The sequence below is a fragment of the Pogona vitticeps genome, chromosome 5 (assembly GCF_051106095.1).
Source record: "Pogona vitticeps strain Pit_001003342236 chromosome 5, PviZW2.1, whole genome shotgun sequence".
NCBI classification, from domain to species: domain Eukaryota; kingdom Metazoa; phylum Chordata; class Lepidosauria; order Squamata; family Agamidae; genus Pogona; species Pogona vitticeps.
In genome coordinates, this window is record NC_135787.1 from 102,545,864 (window position 1) to 102,563,763 (window position 17,900).

At 39.4% G+C, this 17,900-nt stretch overlaps 1 protein-coding gene across 3 annotated transcripts in view; it reads right to left on the reverse strand.

Moving 5' to 3' along the window:
- Nucleotides 1-4,625: 4,625 nt before the first annotated feature.
- Nucleotides 4,626-17,900, reverse strand: part of UPK3A (uroplakin 3A) — a 37,765-nt gene continuing 24,490 nt past the window's right edge. For all 3 annotated transcript variants that reach the window (XM_020803982.3, XM_078394171.1, XM_020803983.3), the window contains 4 exons: nt 14,069-14,224; nt 11,381-11,618; nt 8,084-8,163; nt 4,626-6,286 (listed from right to left, as the gene is read on the reverse strand). The gene's annotated coding sequence lies outside the window, so the exon portion shown is untranslated. The remainder of the gene's footprint in view (nt 6,287-8,083; nt 8,164-11,380; nt 11,619-14,068; nt 14,225-17,900) is intronic.

Consider the following 17,900-nt stretch of genomic DNA (forward strand, 5'->3'; position numbering starts at 1 on the left):
AATGCTGCAAAGAAAAATACTGCATAGGAACCTGGAATGTAAGATCTATGAACCTTGGTAAGCTGGATGTGGTCAAACAGGAGATGGCAAGAATAAACATTGATATCATGGGCGTCAGTGAATTAAAATGGACAGGAATGGGCGAATTCAATTCAGATGATTATCTTATCTACTATTGTGGCCAAGAATCCCGCAGAAGGAATGGAGTAGCCCTCATAGTCAACAAAAGAGTGGGAAAAGCTGTAATGGGATATAATCTCAAAAATAACAGAATGATTTCAATACAAATCTAAGGCAGACCTTTCAACATCAGAGTAATCCAAGTTTATGCACCAACCACCCATGCTGAAGAGGCTGAAATTGACCAATTCTATGAAGACTTACAACACCTTCTAAAAGTGACACCAAAGAAATATGTTCTTCTCATTATAGGGGATTGGAATGCTAAAGTAGGGAGTCAAGAGATAAAAGGAACAGGTAAGTTTGGTCTTGGAGTTCAAATTGAAGCAGGGCAAAGGGTAATAGAGTTTTGTCAAGAGAATAAGCTGGTCATCACAAACCCTCTTTTCCAACAACACAAGAGGCGACTCTACACATGGACATCACCAGATGGACAATACCGAAATCAGATTGATTATGTTCTCTGCAGCCAAAGGTGGATAAGCTCTATACAGTCAGCAAAAACAAGACCTGGAGCTGACTGTGGCTCTGATCATCAGCTTCTCATAGCAAAACTCAAAATTAAACTGAAGAAAGTAGGGAAAACCACTGGGCTAGTCAAGTATAATCTAAACCAAATCCCTTATGAATACACAGTGGAAGTGAAGAACAGATTTAAGAAACTAGATTTGGTGGACATAGTGCCTGAAGAACTATGGATGGAGGCTCGTAACATTGTACAGGAGGCAGGAACAAAAACCATCCCAAAGAAAAGGAAATGCAAGAAAGCAAAGTGGCTGTCCAACAAGGCCTTACAAATAGCAGAGAAGAGAAGGGAAACAAAATGCAAGGGAGATAGGGAAAGTTACAGAAACTTGAATGCAGACTTCCAAAGAATAGCAAGGAGAGACAAGAGGGCCTTCTTAAACAAACAGTGCAAAGATATAGAGGAAAATAATAGGAAGGGAAAAACCAGAGATCTGTTCAAGAAAATTTGAGATATTAAAGGAACATTTTGTGCAAAGATGGACATGATAAAGGACAAAAGTGGTAGGAACCTCACAGAAGCAGAAGACATCAAGAAGAGGTGGCAAGATTACACAGAGGAATTATACCAGAAAGATTTAGATCTCCTGGACAACCCAGATACTGTGGTTGCTGACTTTGAGCCAGACATCCTGAAGAGCGGAGTCAAGTGGGCCTTAGAAAGGTTGTCTAACAACAAGGCCAGTGGAAATGATGGCATTCCAGTTGAACTATTTAAAATCTTAAAAGATGACACTGTTAAGGTACTACATTCAATATGCCAGCAAGTTTGGAAAACTCAGCAGTGGCCAGAGGACAGGAAAAGATCAGTCTACATCCGAATCCCAAAGAAGGGCAGTGCCAAAGAATGCTCCAGCTACTGTACAATTGCACTCATTTCACACGCTAGCAAGGTTATGCTCAAAATCTTACAAGTTGGGCTTCAGCAGTATGTGGACCGAGAACTCCCAGAAGTACAAGCTGGATTTCAAAGGGGCAGAGGAACTAGAGACCAAATTGCGAACATGTGCTGGATTATGGAGAAAGCCAGAGAGTTCCAGAAAAACATCGACTTCTGCTTCATTGACTATATAAAAGCCTTTGACTGTTTATCAGTTAAGATATAGTTCTTGGTGTTGCAGATTACTTCTGGAGGAGTTGATCCTGGTTCTGCATCAAATTATGTCTTTTCCCAGGGGGTTCCAGGTGTATATAGCTGCTGTGCTTCCATTTTATTAGTATTTGCATGGCAGGTAACTCAGCAAGTGAATCTCAAGTCTTCATGCTTTGTCAGTCTTTGCCTATTTAATTTGCTTTCCAACTAGTTGGAACTCTCAGATTTCATTGCCAGTTCAGAATAGAACTAGTTATGTACTCAGCAATCAAAGCTAAGACTAAACTGATAATTCATTTACTGGAATAGATTGATTATAATAAACTAATCAGTTAATTATTTTTAACTAGCTAGGCTCATCTAGTGCTGTAATTTTTTACTTAACTGGTAAACAACTTGATTTAATTAATGAGTTTAATATTTACCCAGTACTTTGATAGCTTTAATAAGTTTAGTAGATCTGTTGTGCTAAGGCTATAACAAGCAATCAAGACATAGAGAGAATCTGAGCCATGGCCAGGTGAAACAGTAGGGGAGCTGATCTGAGCAGAAACATTTGGGTAGTTCTTTTGTTTAAATGTGTTGGCTACACTACAGTATGAAGCAGATTATTGTGAGCAAAGGTATATGTGTGTGTGAATGAGAGAGAAGGCACTGGAATAATCTTTATAAAAGTGATAAGGATGGGAGAAAGAGGAATCAGAAGAGCCGAGAATCTGAGTCACTGAAATGAGACTAGTGATTTGAAGAATTTACCACTTCTTTTTGCAACAAGAGCTATACTAATGCTAGAGATGGAACAGTATTTCTCATGACAACATACAGTGGGTGGGGAGGCAGAGGATGCAGAAAAATGCTTTGCATATGCTTTGCAAATGTTCATCTCTCCTGCTTTTCTGAAGCATGGCAAGTATGAATTTGGTACGTACATTCCCTGGTAGAAGCACTGGCAACTGCTGCTGTTTCCCCGGAGGAGTTGTGGGCTGGTGGCAGTTATTGCTCTGCCTTCATTGATTCAGCTTCCATCCTATGGCCTGCAGTGCTTACAATGAAGCGACAACGAAAACACACTTTGCTGCTGTTGCTTCTCATTTCCTTTCCTTGTGGCAGTCTTGACTGCCCTGACTATGGATACAATGGTGGTGAATAATGATTGCATGTTGCGCTCAAATTAGTCTTCAAGGTTTTTGAGCCAAGAAGTTTTTCCCCCTAAAACGATTCGCTGTAACAATCTCTACTACTTATTAAAAAGACCAAGGTACTCCTTTTCTGTATGTATGTGTTTTATAATTTCTTGATTTTTCTGTATTTTCCTTAGTACTTCTTCACAGATCAACTTTTTGATCCGAGGAATTATCAGCATCCTCTCATGATCACATTTATCAATGCTTTGGGTTTTTTAATCCACTGGTTCTTAACCTTTGTTACTCAGGTGTTTTTGGACTGCAACTCCCAGAAGCCTTCACCATCAGCTTTGCTGGCTGGGGTTTCTGGGAGTTGCAGTTCAAAAACACCTGAGTAACAAAGTTAAGAACCATTGTAGGTTTAACTATAAATTTACTCTAGGTGGTGCTATCTGGCACTTTCTCCTTCTCTTGTAGCTTAAATAATAATAAGAATGAACAGAGGGTCCTAAAGAGAAAAAAAGAGCTAAACTTAACCAAATAAAATATCTGTTCTTATTATTGCTGTGCTTATATTGCCCATCTTCCAAATACTAGAGATGTCACATCTCCTGCTGAATACAATAACAGTAATAGCTGCCACGATGTTTGCAAGGAAAGAGAATGACAGCAGAAATCAGATTTCGACTGGGATGCTAGGAGAAAGAAGATTAAATCATGCTCTAGTGCCATTCCAGATTGAAATCTTACACACGGGGGGGGGGGGGGGGGAGGACTAGTATTGTCCCAATGGGATGTTATTTGAGACAGCCAAAGGGGGAAGAAGGATAAAAATCCACCTCTACAGCTTGAGCTAACCCTCTCCCCCCCCCCCCCAGCGGCAGGTTCTACTTTTAAAAAAAAAAATAAGTGCCATAGTGTCTGGGAGGCAGTGCTGACATCACATCTAGTTTGGCCATAAACAACTGAAATCAAAATTCTCTGCATGCCTCTACAATCATGTGTCCCAGGAGCTGAAATCATATTACACAGCTCTGCCTAGTCAATCAAAATGATGTGCTCCTGACTAAAGGCTTCCTTTTGTGTTTTGCACGCAGTTTATACACCATACAACAAAGTTGCATGCACCTTGAACTCATGAAAGCCTTTAATTCCCTAATATTGCCCTTGATCAGCAGTTGCCTGTTGCTGTCGATGAAAGGCAGAGCTGCACAAGATTTTGAATTTGTTGAGTCATTATTAATCTAACTCTTTAATCCAGCTGTGGTGAGCTCTTTTAGGACATGACACAGTATGAAGCGGGGAGTGAGGAACCTGTGGACATTACTGGATGTCAGCTTCCAGCAGGGCTATTCATCATAGTCTGTTGGGTGTTATGATTTAACAACATCTGGAGGTTTAAATCTTCATTCTGAGGTCAAGAGCAACACCATCTGGGGACATGTCTTGCTGGAGCTGCTTGTTGCCCTCCTGATCCCCCACCCGCACATGGGCAGCTGCCCATTGAGCAGAGACCCATATTTATGTTTCTTTAGGAGAAGGGGACGACAGAGGACAAGATGGCTGGACAGTGTCACCGAAGCTATCAACATGAATTTGACCCAACTCCGGGAGGCAGTGGAAGACAGGAGCGCCTGGCGTGCTCTGGTCCATGGGGTCACAAAGAATCGGACACGACTAAACAACAACAACAACAACTCATATCAGAGCATTGCATAATTCAGAATCATGGACACACACTAAGTACAGGCAAAATAAAAAAACAATTAAAATGTCAAGACAATTAGACTCTTTTTGACCAGAAGCAGTCAGAACTTGAGATGTGTGGAGAAACTTTTCCTCAGCTTCCGTTGTCTTCCAGGGAATTGGCATCCATGAAGTGAGTGGGTCTGGTACTGTTCCAGTGCAACCCTTCTAGAAGTGAAGCATTTGCTGACTGCCTGCCAGGGGATGCCCAAGTGCACTTAGAATGCTTTCCCACTTTTTGGGGAAAGCTTCTTCTATGTGCCCCAAGTTTATGTTAAAATGGTAAGAAAATGTTTGAGAGGTACTCGTGCACCCAGGAGTAGTTCAAAAGAAGCTGGAACCAGCTGTTGGATCTTAATCAAATTTATTCAGAAGGTTGACTAAATCCTGATATTTTCTTGTCTTGAGGCTATTGGGATTAAGTTTAAAATACCATAAATGCCTAACCAAACAATTTACTAGAATTTTTTTTAAATTCAAAATATGTCTGCAGGACAAGATGAAAACAAACTGGACAATGAACATGTGAATGATCAACATTTCAATTATTTAACTGTGACATTATGATGGCATCATTAATTTTTGGTGTTATGTGTCTTCTGAACATTTAGCACTTTACATAATGGCATCCAGGAACTTCTGCTTAATATAATAGCCCACGCTAATGGCAGATTTTCCTAGACAGTGAGAAAGAACAGCATCTAGAGACAAACTCAAATTCACAAGAACTAAACTTTGCAACTTCTTATTCCACCAGCAACCAAGGTGTCATTTCAAAGTATTCTTCTACTTTTAGTTCTCTAGAATGTCTACTGCCCCCATAAATAACATTTGAAAGTGTTGTTGTGGGTTTTTCGGGCTCTTTGGCTGTGTTCTGAAGGTTGTTCTTCCTAATGTTTCGCCAGTCTCTGTGGTCGGCATCTTCAGAGGACAGCACTCTGTGCTCTGGTGTACCTCTGAAGATGCCGGCCACAGAGACTGGTGAAACTTTAGGAAGAACAACCTTCAGAACATGGCCAAAGAGCCTGAAAAACCCACAACAACCATTAGATCCCGGCCATGAAATCCTTTGCAAATACATTTCAAAGTGTGTTGGTGATAATATGTCTACTATTATTTTCATACATTACATGGCAGCAAACCTAGGTTTCTTAAGAAAGCACACTTGACACAAGAGCAACTGACTATCCCAACATGTTTGCTGCTATCATACATTACTTCAGACAGACATTTCTAAAATACAATGTGTGCAGAAGCCTTCCATTTAACATAACACCAAACTATATGTAGAGACATTATGGGATCAATTATAAACATGCAATTTTATTCAATGCTGTTTCTCATCCTTCCGCATATCTATTCTTTGATGAAATGCTTGTTACTGAAATACATTCTCTGGTTCTCTGGATTTTGCTGTTCAATCATCTCTGTAATCACTCCCAGTCCACAAGAGAAGTGATACTGACTTGCCCAGATTATTATTTCTTGTTTGAGAGAGCCACTGCTACAATTAAGGCAATCGCCAGGACAGCCCCACCAACAGAGACCAGAATGGTGATGACTATCATTCCTCCAGCTCGTCCTCCAAACATCACATCAGCTGATTCATGATTTGTCACTGGAAATGCAAAGGAAAATGGATTGAAGAAAGAAATCAATAAATGGCAGATTTGCACATGGGCAGAACCCACATGAGCCTTTCAAATTCACAGATGTCATTTCATCTAGTGGATGTAAAGGTTCAACTAATTAAGACACCTGAAGACAGCATCCACGTGACCATACATACACATGACATTTTGTCCGTGCACTGGTTAGAAGTGAAGGATGTGCATTAACTTCAGTAAATGGACATCAATGTGAATAGGGACAGATCCAACTCTATATGCTTTCGTCATAAATGCAAAGAATTTGTACATTTTCTGTTCATGGGGTTTGGAAGTAACAGAGGTCATCTCAAGGAAAGGCTGGGAAAGAGTCTTGTTCCAAACCTTGGAGAGCCTCTGCCAGTCAGTGTAGACACTCTTAAGACAAATGAATAAACTTTCTGACTAGGCATACAGGGCAGCTTCCTATGTCACTGTCTGCAAGCATGACTTAGTTTGCACTAAGGAGTGGCTATCTATGAGTATGTAGTGATGAAAGTATAAATGAGAGGAATAAATCAGTAGTAATAGGAGGAATAAATATTTTATTTATTTATTTATTTATTTATTTATTTATTTATTTATTTATTTATTTATTTATTTATTTATTTATTTATTAAATTTATACCCCACCCCTCTAGACCATGTCTATAGCAGGCAGACATCCAGAAATGTGTATGTGTACACATATATACACTTATGTATGTGTGTATTAAAAAGGTATGTATGCGAAGAATAGTATATTCAACTTCAGAAGTGTTGTTCTCTGTTAATGGTACCATTTATAGCACTCTATTGTGACAGTGCATTTAATTCTAGATTTATCTCAGCCAACCCATGCCTAATTTTGTTTGATGTTCTCTGTGCCCATTTGAAATTCTGATGGCTAAAACCAAGTTGGGAAATTCCTGTATTAAGACCAACCAAAATACTACAAAAATATATGAGTTTTTTTTTATTTCTGTAGAACTACTTGAAAACATATCCACTTCAGTGGTGTTTTGGATGGTCCCAATAAAAGTATTGCCCACATGGGGATTTTGTCAACTGTCAGAATTGTGCCTCTACCTAAATTACAAGATAATCCCATTGTTCAAGGACCAGGATGAGCTTCATCCCTCATTCCATTGGGAGGGGGGAGTGACCCCTACCCCAGTCACATGCTGTCTGTGAATCAACATCTTTCTCTTTTTAAGTTCTGTGTAAAACACTTATTTTTAGATGCTTCGTAAATAATTGTTATGTCCCATCATATCAGAACTGACTTATAGTGACCCTAAGTTTTTCAAGATAAGTCAGGTCTTTAAGGAGTGGGTTTACCTGTTCCAACCTCCACTCACCCTCCACCATTAGTTTCTGTGGCAGAACCGTGGAGTCAAATCCAGGTCTCTGGATCCTTGTCTGTTACTCTATCCACTATAACTATACCACACAGGTTGATACACCAGCTGTGATCCTATCTGGACGCAACAGATCTTTTGCAAGTTCCCCATCAGATTATTTCTGGCATGATTGTTTGCCTTCTTCCAGATCAAAGCACACAAGCAAAAGTGAAGGAGGAGACTCCTGTTACAAACTTTGGCAGTGACACCACTGCACTGAACCTGTATAAACCAATGACTAATTAAGGTATGTTGCTTTGGAAACAGATGGAAGATCTTTTAAAAACAAACTAGAAGAATCTTTCCTTTGCTTAACTGAACCCTCCTTACCTTGCACCTGATTACGTTTTGCATTTTAGGATTAATCTATTTGTGGTTGAAACTTACCGTTTCTAGTCTGTATTGCGGTCGACCAATCTGTATGAGCTCTTATTGTAGACTTGTCATCCAAAAAGAAGAAATTCACTCTTGATTTTAGGATAGAAATTTGAGAGAAAATTAGACACACTTTATATCAAGTACCCAATTGCTAGCATGTGTTCTACACTCTCTCTTGGAACTATTTAACATGCTGGACTGTAGAGGTCACTCCTCCTTCTAGAAAAATATGACTTATTGTCCTTCTCTAAAGAGTACTGAAATCTAAAACTTTTGGCACAAGAGCTCCAACAAAAGTCTAGTGTTCCTTTGGAGGGAGAGCTGCCTTTTTAATTCTACACAAAACTTCCAGAGGTTTTCCCTAACCTTGCATTATCATTTGCCTAACTATGGTTGCCTCTCTGTCTACACAGCCGTACTCCGCTCCTTCAAACATTGCCTCAAAATGCACTATTTCAGCAATGCTGAACCCAAACCCAATCTTCTGCCAGTGCCGTTCTTGCCCCTAAAGCATGAATTGCATATTTGGTTCCAGTGCCCACCCTTTTTGATCTTATTATATTTCTATTATATTCATGTCTCTTGATTCCATCAGTGGCATGCTACAAGTCAGCAACAAGCCTACATACCACATTTCTTCGAAAACAGCGCTACTGACTTCCACTGTTCCAGATGCAAAACATGGAATTATTAGGGGCTGGGAAACCTTGGAAGCATGTCAAAATTTGTTTTACCAGCCTGCCAAAACTGAACTAGTAAAGCTCACTGTTGGCTAGAGCTATATTTCCAGCAGAGCTGGAAAAAGTTACCCTTTTTAAACTAGAGCTGCCAGAATTTCCTAACCAGCTACCTTGAATGTGGGCTACTTGGAACTGTGGCCCAAAACACCACTTTTCCAAACTATTATTTCCAGTTTCCAGAGGCTGTCACATTTGTCTTTTGCTAGTCAATGGATGGCTAAACAAGGTAGTGACAGCTAGCACTCCTTGGAATTCTGCTTTGGTGGCAAAAGTAGAAAGGAGAGTCCGAAAGTTTCAGCCAAAGAATGGGGTGGGGGGAGCAATTGCTGAAAGAGGGCAGTTTTGACTAGGAAAATTGTGAAGGGTTAAACACTTATTTATTCATTGACTGCACTGTTATTTGTTAACTCCCTCCCCTCTTGCAAAAACAGAACAAAATAAAACTGAAAGCTTCATACACAATTTTGTGTGTGTGCATTCTGTGTCATCAATTTGGAACTGACGTATAGTGACCCTAATAGGATTTTCAAGGTAAGTGAGATTTTTAAGGAGAGGTTTTACCGGTTCTGCTCCCCCAGTGAGTTTCCATGGCCAAGTGGGGATTCGATCCCTGTTCTCCAGAGTCCTAGTCTCTCACTCTGTCCACTACACCACACTGGGAATCCATACACAGTTTTAGTGGCATGTAATTGAATTCTAAATGAAAGTTTAACACAAGTAGCCTGAATTCCACTAGACTGTGACCAATGGCTTCAGGTATCAGTCACAGCATAACATGATGAAACAAGAACATGTTAGCATTCCTATAATAATACTAGCTAAAGAACTGTCAAGAATAGTGGCTGAAGGAAGGATAAAGAAGCTGAGTCCTTTCACCTATGGTACTCCTACAGCCACACTGTTGAAAAAGTAAGTTTCCACATATTTTGTGGAAAATCTGATTGAAGAAAGGTTTTCATTTCACTGAGATGGTAAGCCTATGTTGGGTTGAACCATTCCAGGTTCAAGTTAAGAACTCAGATGATTGATTTTATTTCTCTACATTAAAAAATCCTTCCATGGTAAAAAATATTTGTTCGAGAACCAGGCCTAGCCTTCTCCCTGGTATCTGCCTGTGGGCATAGAATTATTTTTCTATGGATGGACATTCAGATTTCCTAGAGAACTCACATCTTCAGTGTCCCGGAGCCCAAAAACACAGACTTCACATATTGAAAAGTAGGTCAAAGTGTACAAAGTATTCACTGACATAACCAATCAGGGCGGGTGGGTGTCATGTGGTTCCTAGTACAATCTGACCATCATTCTTCACATTAGCTATAAGTGATATTCCAGCCAATTTTAGATACTGCATTTCTTTTTTTAAAGTGCAAATCTCTTTATGTTCTACCATACAAATATAGTACAATGTCAATCTTTCATTCTTACGTTGAATAGCATATACTGATCTGTTTAGGCTCTTTAAAATTAGTATTGAATTATTGGTAAGATTAAAGATGCCATAACCTTAAGAGATTAGAAGATCTGTTGGTGGCAGGATCTTTCAAAGTTCACTAAGGCCTATGGTCACCATTAAGTCAGAAGCAACTTGATAGCATATAACCACACACACACACACACACACACACACACACACACACACACACACACACACACACACACACACACACACACACACACACACACACACACACACACACACACACACACACAAAAAATTTCCTTGCTACATTAAAAAATAAAAGACAGGTATAACAATATGTATAAAATCACCATGTGATAAAGTTAATTTTTATATTAGGATGTTCTACCGCTGTCATGTTATCACATTATAATAATTGTATTTTACGTTTATTTTTAAAATCATTTCTATTTAGCAACATGGTCAGTGATGGTGACTGGAACGGTTTCCTCTTAACCATTTAAAAGGATAATATTGAAACATTCTGGAGTTAGTACTATATACATTTTTCATGTAAACACACACACAGAGAGAGAGAGAGGGATACTTCCTCTTAACATATCTATATACATATCTATCTCTCTATGAGCGTTTTAACCATTATTAAAAACCAATTTAAGACAAACAGGGTCATAAAATGTCACCACTGTCCATGTCAGAACCTTGTCCTTCCATAAAAAGACAGAAAAGAAATGCTAAGAAGCTACACGGATTGCTTAGATTCTCTATTCTTCTAAAAGGGAGTGGACTTTCTATACTCCATGAATTTTTATGTGAAAATATAGGAAAAGCAAAGAGAAAATACAGAATAATAGTGACTGAATACGAGTCACAAACAGATACCCTATAAAAAGTAAGTGGATAGAGTATCCTCATGACTAGGGGTATAAATGTAAATTCTATCCTAATTTTGATGTGCCCTCTCTTGTTGTAGGTGCAACTAGAGCTTAGTATTGGCTCACTGTTGTTTTTCATATAAGAACTGCTCTATTCAGGATGCAGCTGGAGCCCCTTAAATTTGTAAAGCATGCAAATCAAACACATCTCTCTTTAAAAGAAAAACCCAAGGCACATATGTATATGCCAATCAATGGCAACAGTTACCTATAAAATGTAGATGGCTTGAGGGCTTGATTGCAGAAGGGGCCTTTGGTTTGACGGCAAAATTCTGCTCCCACCTGGTAGCCTATAACTGTGATCAGCTCATATTGGCTGTCATCCATGTCCATTACCAGCAGGTCCCTGGCTACTCTACATGAGACGCTCTTGAATTCACCAGCAAAGTAAAGATTGGCCTCTGGTGTTTTGCGTAGATTTAAAATTTCATCAGTATCTGTCACACCTTCAAAAAGATAAAAAGCAGCATATAAAATATGATAACTATTATTCTATTTCCTCTATTCAGCAAAAAGCATGAGGCATTTCAAACATATAAAACAGGAAATACAGCTTTTGTTGGACAGTACTGGTTGAGCCAACAAGTGAGGGGGTGGGATTTTTAAAATGTTCTATCAAGAATGAAAGAGAAAGTGACAGGAAAACAGCGATATATCACTTATGATTTTTTTTAATGACAGGCAGCCAGGACCCAGGAATGGGTCAGAAAATGAATAGATTTATCTGAGAAAGAATGTGTAACCTACAGAAAATGTAAAAATAGCAATAAATGTACTGATTGAACTGACAGTCATGTAAAAGGGCCCCAGCAGTTTATATACCACACGACTATGTATACAAATATATTGATATTAAAAAAGGAGGGAAAAGAAATGATTCAGATGATCCATGTGATTAGGCCTTGTATTTCCCCATATGCACATGAACCTCACTAAATAGAACAATGTGGTAGGGAAATTCAGGGATTTAGGAGTTCTGTTTAGGTTCTATATCCACTACAAGCTTGTATACTACTTTAACTGGCATGCCTTCTTCCAAAGATGGCGGATTCAGCAAGGTGCAGAAAATTATGTTAGAGAGTTCTAGCACCCACTCCCTAGAAAATTAATATGGTCTCTGAGTTGCAGATTTGGATCCAGAATTTGTGTACATAAGCAGGCAGGTAAAGACCTTTTTTAAGTCATCGTTTAAGGCAGCATAATCAGCACAATTGAACAGGAATGACTAGCCCTCCAATCCTCATTGTTGCTTTGCTGACACACACAGCAATTTGAAGAGGATATATTCCTATCAGGTTTAGATGTGAGCAAGATCCCTGAAAAATCTGATATTGCGCTGACATCCAGACCCTACAAGCAAACAGGAACCAGTCTTCTTCAGACTGTGCCATATTGGCAGGCGCAAAGAGATCAGGGAGGGTGTGGTATTTGCCACTCCTCTTGAACTGTCTTGACATTCCTGGATCAGAGAAGGACTGAACAGGGCTGTGATCTGATTCTGTTCTTTATGGAGGAAAAGCACCCCTCAAAAATTGGCCAAGTGTTACCACTGGGTTGGCCATTTCAAAGCAAAAGGAAACAGCACTGACTGTCAGGAAGGCCTATGAGATGTGTCCAGTTGATGAAGGAATGGGGTGTGCAGAAACGCTATGCAGGAATGTTGTCCTGGTTCTTGACCAACCAGTTTTGCTTGCCTGTGTGCTGCCATGAGATTGAGTAAAAAAGATAAGGAAAGAATTTCCAGACGACACCATCCTTCCCCCATGTTTCACATTGGACAATAGTTTCAAAACCAAGTTTGGAGAAAATTGTGCTTAATACTTGAAATATACATTGATATAAATGTTATCATAGATAAACACTGAAATAAATACGATAGTGGATTTATTCTTTGCCACATACAATGAAGAGGCAAAAACTTTCAGGGCCATGTGGGTGTAAATTGGGGTAGAAGGAATAATTTTTTTAGTAAAATAAAGGTTCTACCAATCCCCAATGGGGGATTAAGAGAAACAACAACCACAGGAGAGCTCATATTTCTCAGAAAATTTGGTAAATTAATAATGTTTATGTAAGAAACTGCTGTTTTTGAAATATTTTTGCTTGAATAGTAAGCCGAAAGTAGCAGAGTGACATTACTTTTCCTTAACTGTATTAACTGTATTATTTTAAAGTGAAGAGGATAATAGGTAATTGAAGGACAAGGCAAACATATTCTTGTCAGGGCAGCCACTGATTCATGCCTCAAAAAGGGGTGTCAGTGAGTTCCATCCTCATTTTGCTTGCTGCCGAATAAATTGTCCATAGCAGAACTGGGAAGCAAATTTAGAACTTTCTGCAATGGAGAATCATTGACCAGAATCCAATTTATCATCTCTATCAGAGTAGACCCATTGAATCAACAGAATTTTCTCAGGAAGCATTAGGTGTTATTCACCATCCAGCAGTTAATTCAATGGGTCCACTTTAGTTGCAACTACTAATCAGGTTCAGAATGAAGAATAATAGATTTTGGTCATTACTGATCATGCTATTTATTTATTTATTTATTTATTTGTTTGTTTATTTATTTATTTATTTATTTATTTAACTTATATGCCGCCCACACTACCCGAAGGTCTCTGGCCGGCTTACAGCATTTAAAATACAATAAAAAGGCAAAATAAAAGTGCAAAATAATTAAAATGCAATTAAAATATATCCCCACTCTTGATTTACTCGTAAAAATGTAGAATCTCTAATTTTCTGTAAGTTGCTCGTTCTTCTGCAGTTAACACCCATGTGGCATGATATGGTAAATCTTGGTAACCAAACTTTTTTTTACAGAATTCCACACATCTTTACTGGCTATGCATTGTTGTCTCAAAAATTACACACAAACATACCCATCCCGTACCTGGCAAAGTAGATGCATCAGGAAGTTTGGCTACTGCTATTCTTACTCTGGATGGAGAAAACTTAGAGGAAGAAACACACTTTGGAACATTTACGATAAAGCTGGTGCTCATGTAGGTTGTCAAAAGCATGCTGCTGTTAGGAAAGAAATCCTGTGCTGAAAAGTGACATAAAGAGAAACATCAGGTCAGGGCATATACTTGCTAGTTGGGCAGTCTCAGGATGGCTCATGTTTATCAGAAAACCTGGCAAATAAACAAGGCTTATTTAACAAAGTGTTGCTTTTGAAGTGCAGTCACTTGAATAACAAACCCAAAGTAGCAGATGGACATTATTCAGGATTGTGCCCAATGTAGCAAGCAGCAAACTGGGCTGCACAGAGAGCTTGGGAACGTTCCTTTTTTTGGATTGCAATTCCCAAAATCTCTCAGCCAGCACAGGTACTGGAGTGGAGTATGATGGGATCTGTATTTCTAACAAGGGACTTGTCAAAGCTCTGGGAACTGAACAATACAGATGCATATGTGTGAAGAAGCAACTTTAAAAGCCAGGGAAGCCCCATGCCTTCTGTTGAGCTGCTTCTCAACAGTGTCTTCCTACAATCTTTTCCTCAATGCCTTGTCTGCCATCCATCCATCCATCCATCCATCCATCCATCCATCCATCCATCCAGCCAGCCAGCCAGCCAGCCAGCCAGCCAGCCAGCCAGCCAGCCAGCCAGCCAGCCAGCCAGCCAGTCAGCCAGCCAGCCTGCCTGCCTGCCTGCCTGCCTGCCTTCCTTCCTTCCTTCCTTCCTTCCAATATTTTAGTCTGCCTTTCTCTTTAAAAAGGACCCAAGGCAGCTTACATCATTAAAATACAATATTTGAAAGGTAAAAGCAGTACATATACAAATATTTTTAAAGAATCAAGCAAATGCCACACTAAAAATGGTGAACAAAATCAACACCAAAAACAGATTCAAAGCAATAAGGCACAAACACTCCATTAAAAACCCTTAGCCAAACACTAAGGGAAACCTGTGTGAAAAGAAAGGATTTCATCTGTTTGCAGAAAGACATTTATTGCAGTGGGTGCGTATTCTAAAGTGTCAATCAGATCATGTAAGATACTGTATGTGGAGGGCCTCCTCACAGACTTCATAAACTGAGGGTCAAACCAGACATCATAGAGCTGTTGGGTGTGTTCTTCATGCTCTTCCCTGTTTACTTCCAAAATATGGAATGGAGGTTTGTTTTAATACCAACAGAATGTTTTAGCTGAGGCATTTTTTTTCTCCCATCTCAGCTCTAATACTGGAACTGAGCCTTGTTAGGGAGAAAAATGCTTGAAGCAAAGACGGTGGGAGATACAGCAGGGACAGAGAAAGGTTCAGTTGCCCTCACACACATGCTCACTGTGCAGTGTAGTGGGGGAAATTCATCATTGCAGGTGACTGGGAGTTGTATTCCAAAGCTTTTGATCATCTGCCCTGGACTCACAAAAGACCCTGGCTCATCATCATTAACTACTTCCACTTTCCCAGACAATCCAAGTCTGCGGGCTGATGATGATGATGATGATGATGATGATGATGATGATGATGATGGGATAAAGGAAGCCATGCCTTTTGCAGTTGCTGAGCAGGGCTGTTAATGGCAGGACCATTTGGAGATCAATAATTCAGAGCTTCCCATTACACTTGGAATGAACTTGGTGGCATATTCCAACAACATCTAGGCCAATCAGGTACAGCCTAAGAGGCATTCCAACCCACCTGTCCCATTATGTTCAAGACAGAGTGAAACCGATGTGCCAGGCAACGTGTGTGCTCCAAATTATCATACATTAATAATAACAATTGTGTGCCATCAAGTCAATTCTAACTTATGTCGACTCTTTTCAGGGTTTTCCAGGTGTTTTTGAACTGCAACTCCCAGAAACCCCAGCCAGCACAGCTGGTGGTGAAGGCTTCTGGGAGTTGCAGTCCAAAAACACCTGAGTAACCCAAGGTTAAGAACCACTGTATTATATCATCAAACCCTCAAACACACTTGAATGTTTTGAAAGAAACAAAATCTGCTTTCAGGAAAAGGCTTCAAGAGGAGGCTATATAGACTGGAGAAACTGGAGGTGATGGAGAAAAAATAAGAATTCCTTCATGAACCCATGTCTGCCACTTTTTCTGTCCAAATACTACCCATCCCAAAGTGTTTGGAATCTTTTGGACAGAAAAGCATGGTGGCAAGGAGTAGGGGTATAAGTGATCATTCTAAAATATCCCACCTCCCAAAGCTGTAGCACAGTTGTTGATTATGTTGCTTCACTTTAAAAAGTGGTTGTCATATTTTGGTTCCATGAGTCTGTATGTAGCATTAGATTCTAGATTTTACATGAACTAGATTCTGTGAGAACACCACTTAAGGGATAATTAAATTAAAGTTTTTGTGTACTATTTTGAATCTCCAGGGTGGACTTGATTCAAAACCAAATGTTTCTGATCATTTACATTTTAAAAATCATTTTTAAATTTAAATTGTGATTTAAATCAATTTGATTTTATTAAATCATTGATTTTTTTATCCACCCTACTGTTAACACACAATTAATGGCAACCCAAACACATAAAATATTTTTAAAAACAGAAGCAATCATATTCAATCATCTGTTTTGCCACCTGTAATTAAACAAAAGAGATTATGCTTTTTCGAGAGTTTTGTTTATCTTGTCTTATTCTCTGTATTCAAGTCTTACTGTTTTAGTTGCTTTGAAACTTTGCTATAATTATTCCAATAAAGCAAGTACTTTATTCCTGTCTATTCCTATCTCCCCCGTCCCCCATCTCCCGGAGAATCGCTCCAGCCTTGTCACCAAAAGTAGAAGCCCCACAGCTGGATGAAAAAGGTTTGGCATGGATTGGGGTCAGGCTAGCGCACACATTTCCCTGTGTGTCGTGTGGTCATCGGGAAACAAATCACACCAGATCACTCCACAAACGGTCCAAATTGCAATCTAGTTCCCCATCTGACCACAACCTTAGCCTATTTCTTCTTGAACAATTTTGACTGAGATATATTGACACCAGCTTATTTCTTTGAATATATATTACATGTATGTTTACATCTCAATAACTTGATACATTTATAGCTCTGAATATATATATTACAAATCAAAGGATTTCTCCATCATTACTTTAACACATAGATGTGCTTTCTAGCCTTTTATACCTGCCATGAAACTTGCTGGTCATTTGTCATTGCTCAGTCCTTATTGCTTTGTGAGTTCCAGTCATTTCTCAGAGTTAGGCAGTACATCTTCACTGAATTAATAGCCATAACTCATTTTTCTATAGTGTCACTCAGAACTGTATAGGTTGGTAAATTTCATTACAAAAAGGATCAGTTTCCTCTACATTTGCAAACATTTTTAAGGTAAGGCTCCTGCCCTTCTCACATTGCATAGCTAGTACAAGCATCCTTCCTCTTCTGAGACAGCAAGGCGAAGGAATCTGTAGCTCTCGAAATGTTGCTGGACTGAATATCCATCAGCCACTAACCAGTTGGTTGGTGGGGGATGATAGGAGCAGTGCTTCACCACATCTATAAGGTCACAGATTCCTAACCTTAAGATATAGTAGTGGGGAGAGCTTCAACAGCTTGTCACACAACTGAGGAAAACCAGAGTTGCCCTCCCAAGAAAAATAACAACTTTACTGAGATAATCAGCCCAATTCAAAACAGATGAGAAAGGACTGTGGGTTTCACAAGCAGTCAGCTACACAGATCTGCCTCCCAGTCTTGTAACCTCTGGGTGTGTTAGATTACATCTCCCATCCACTTCATTCAGCATGAGCA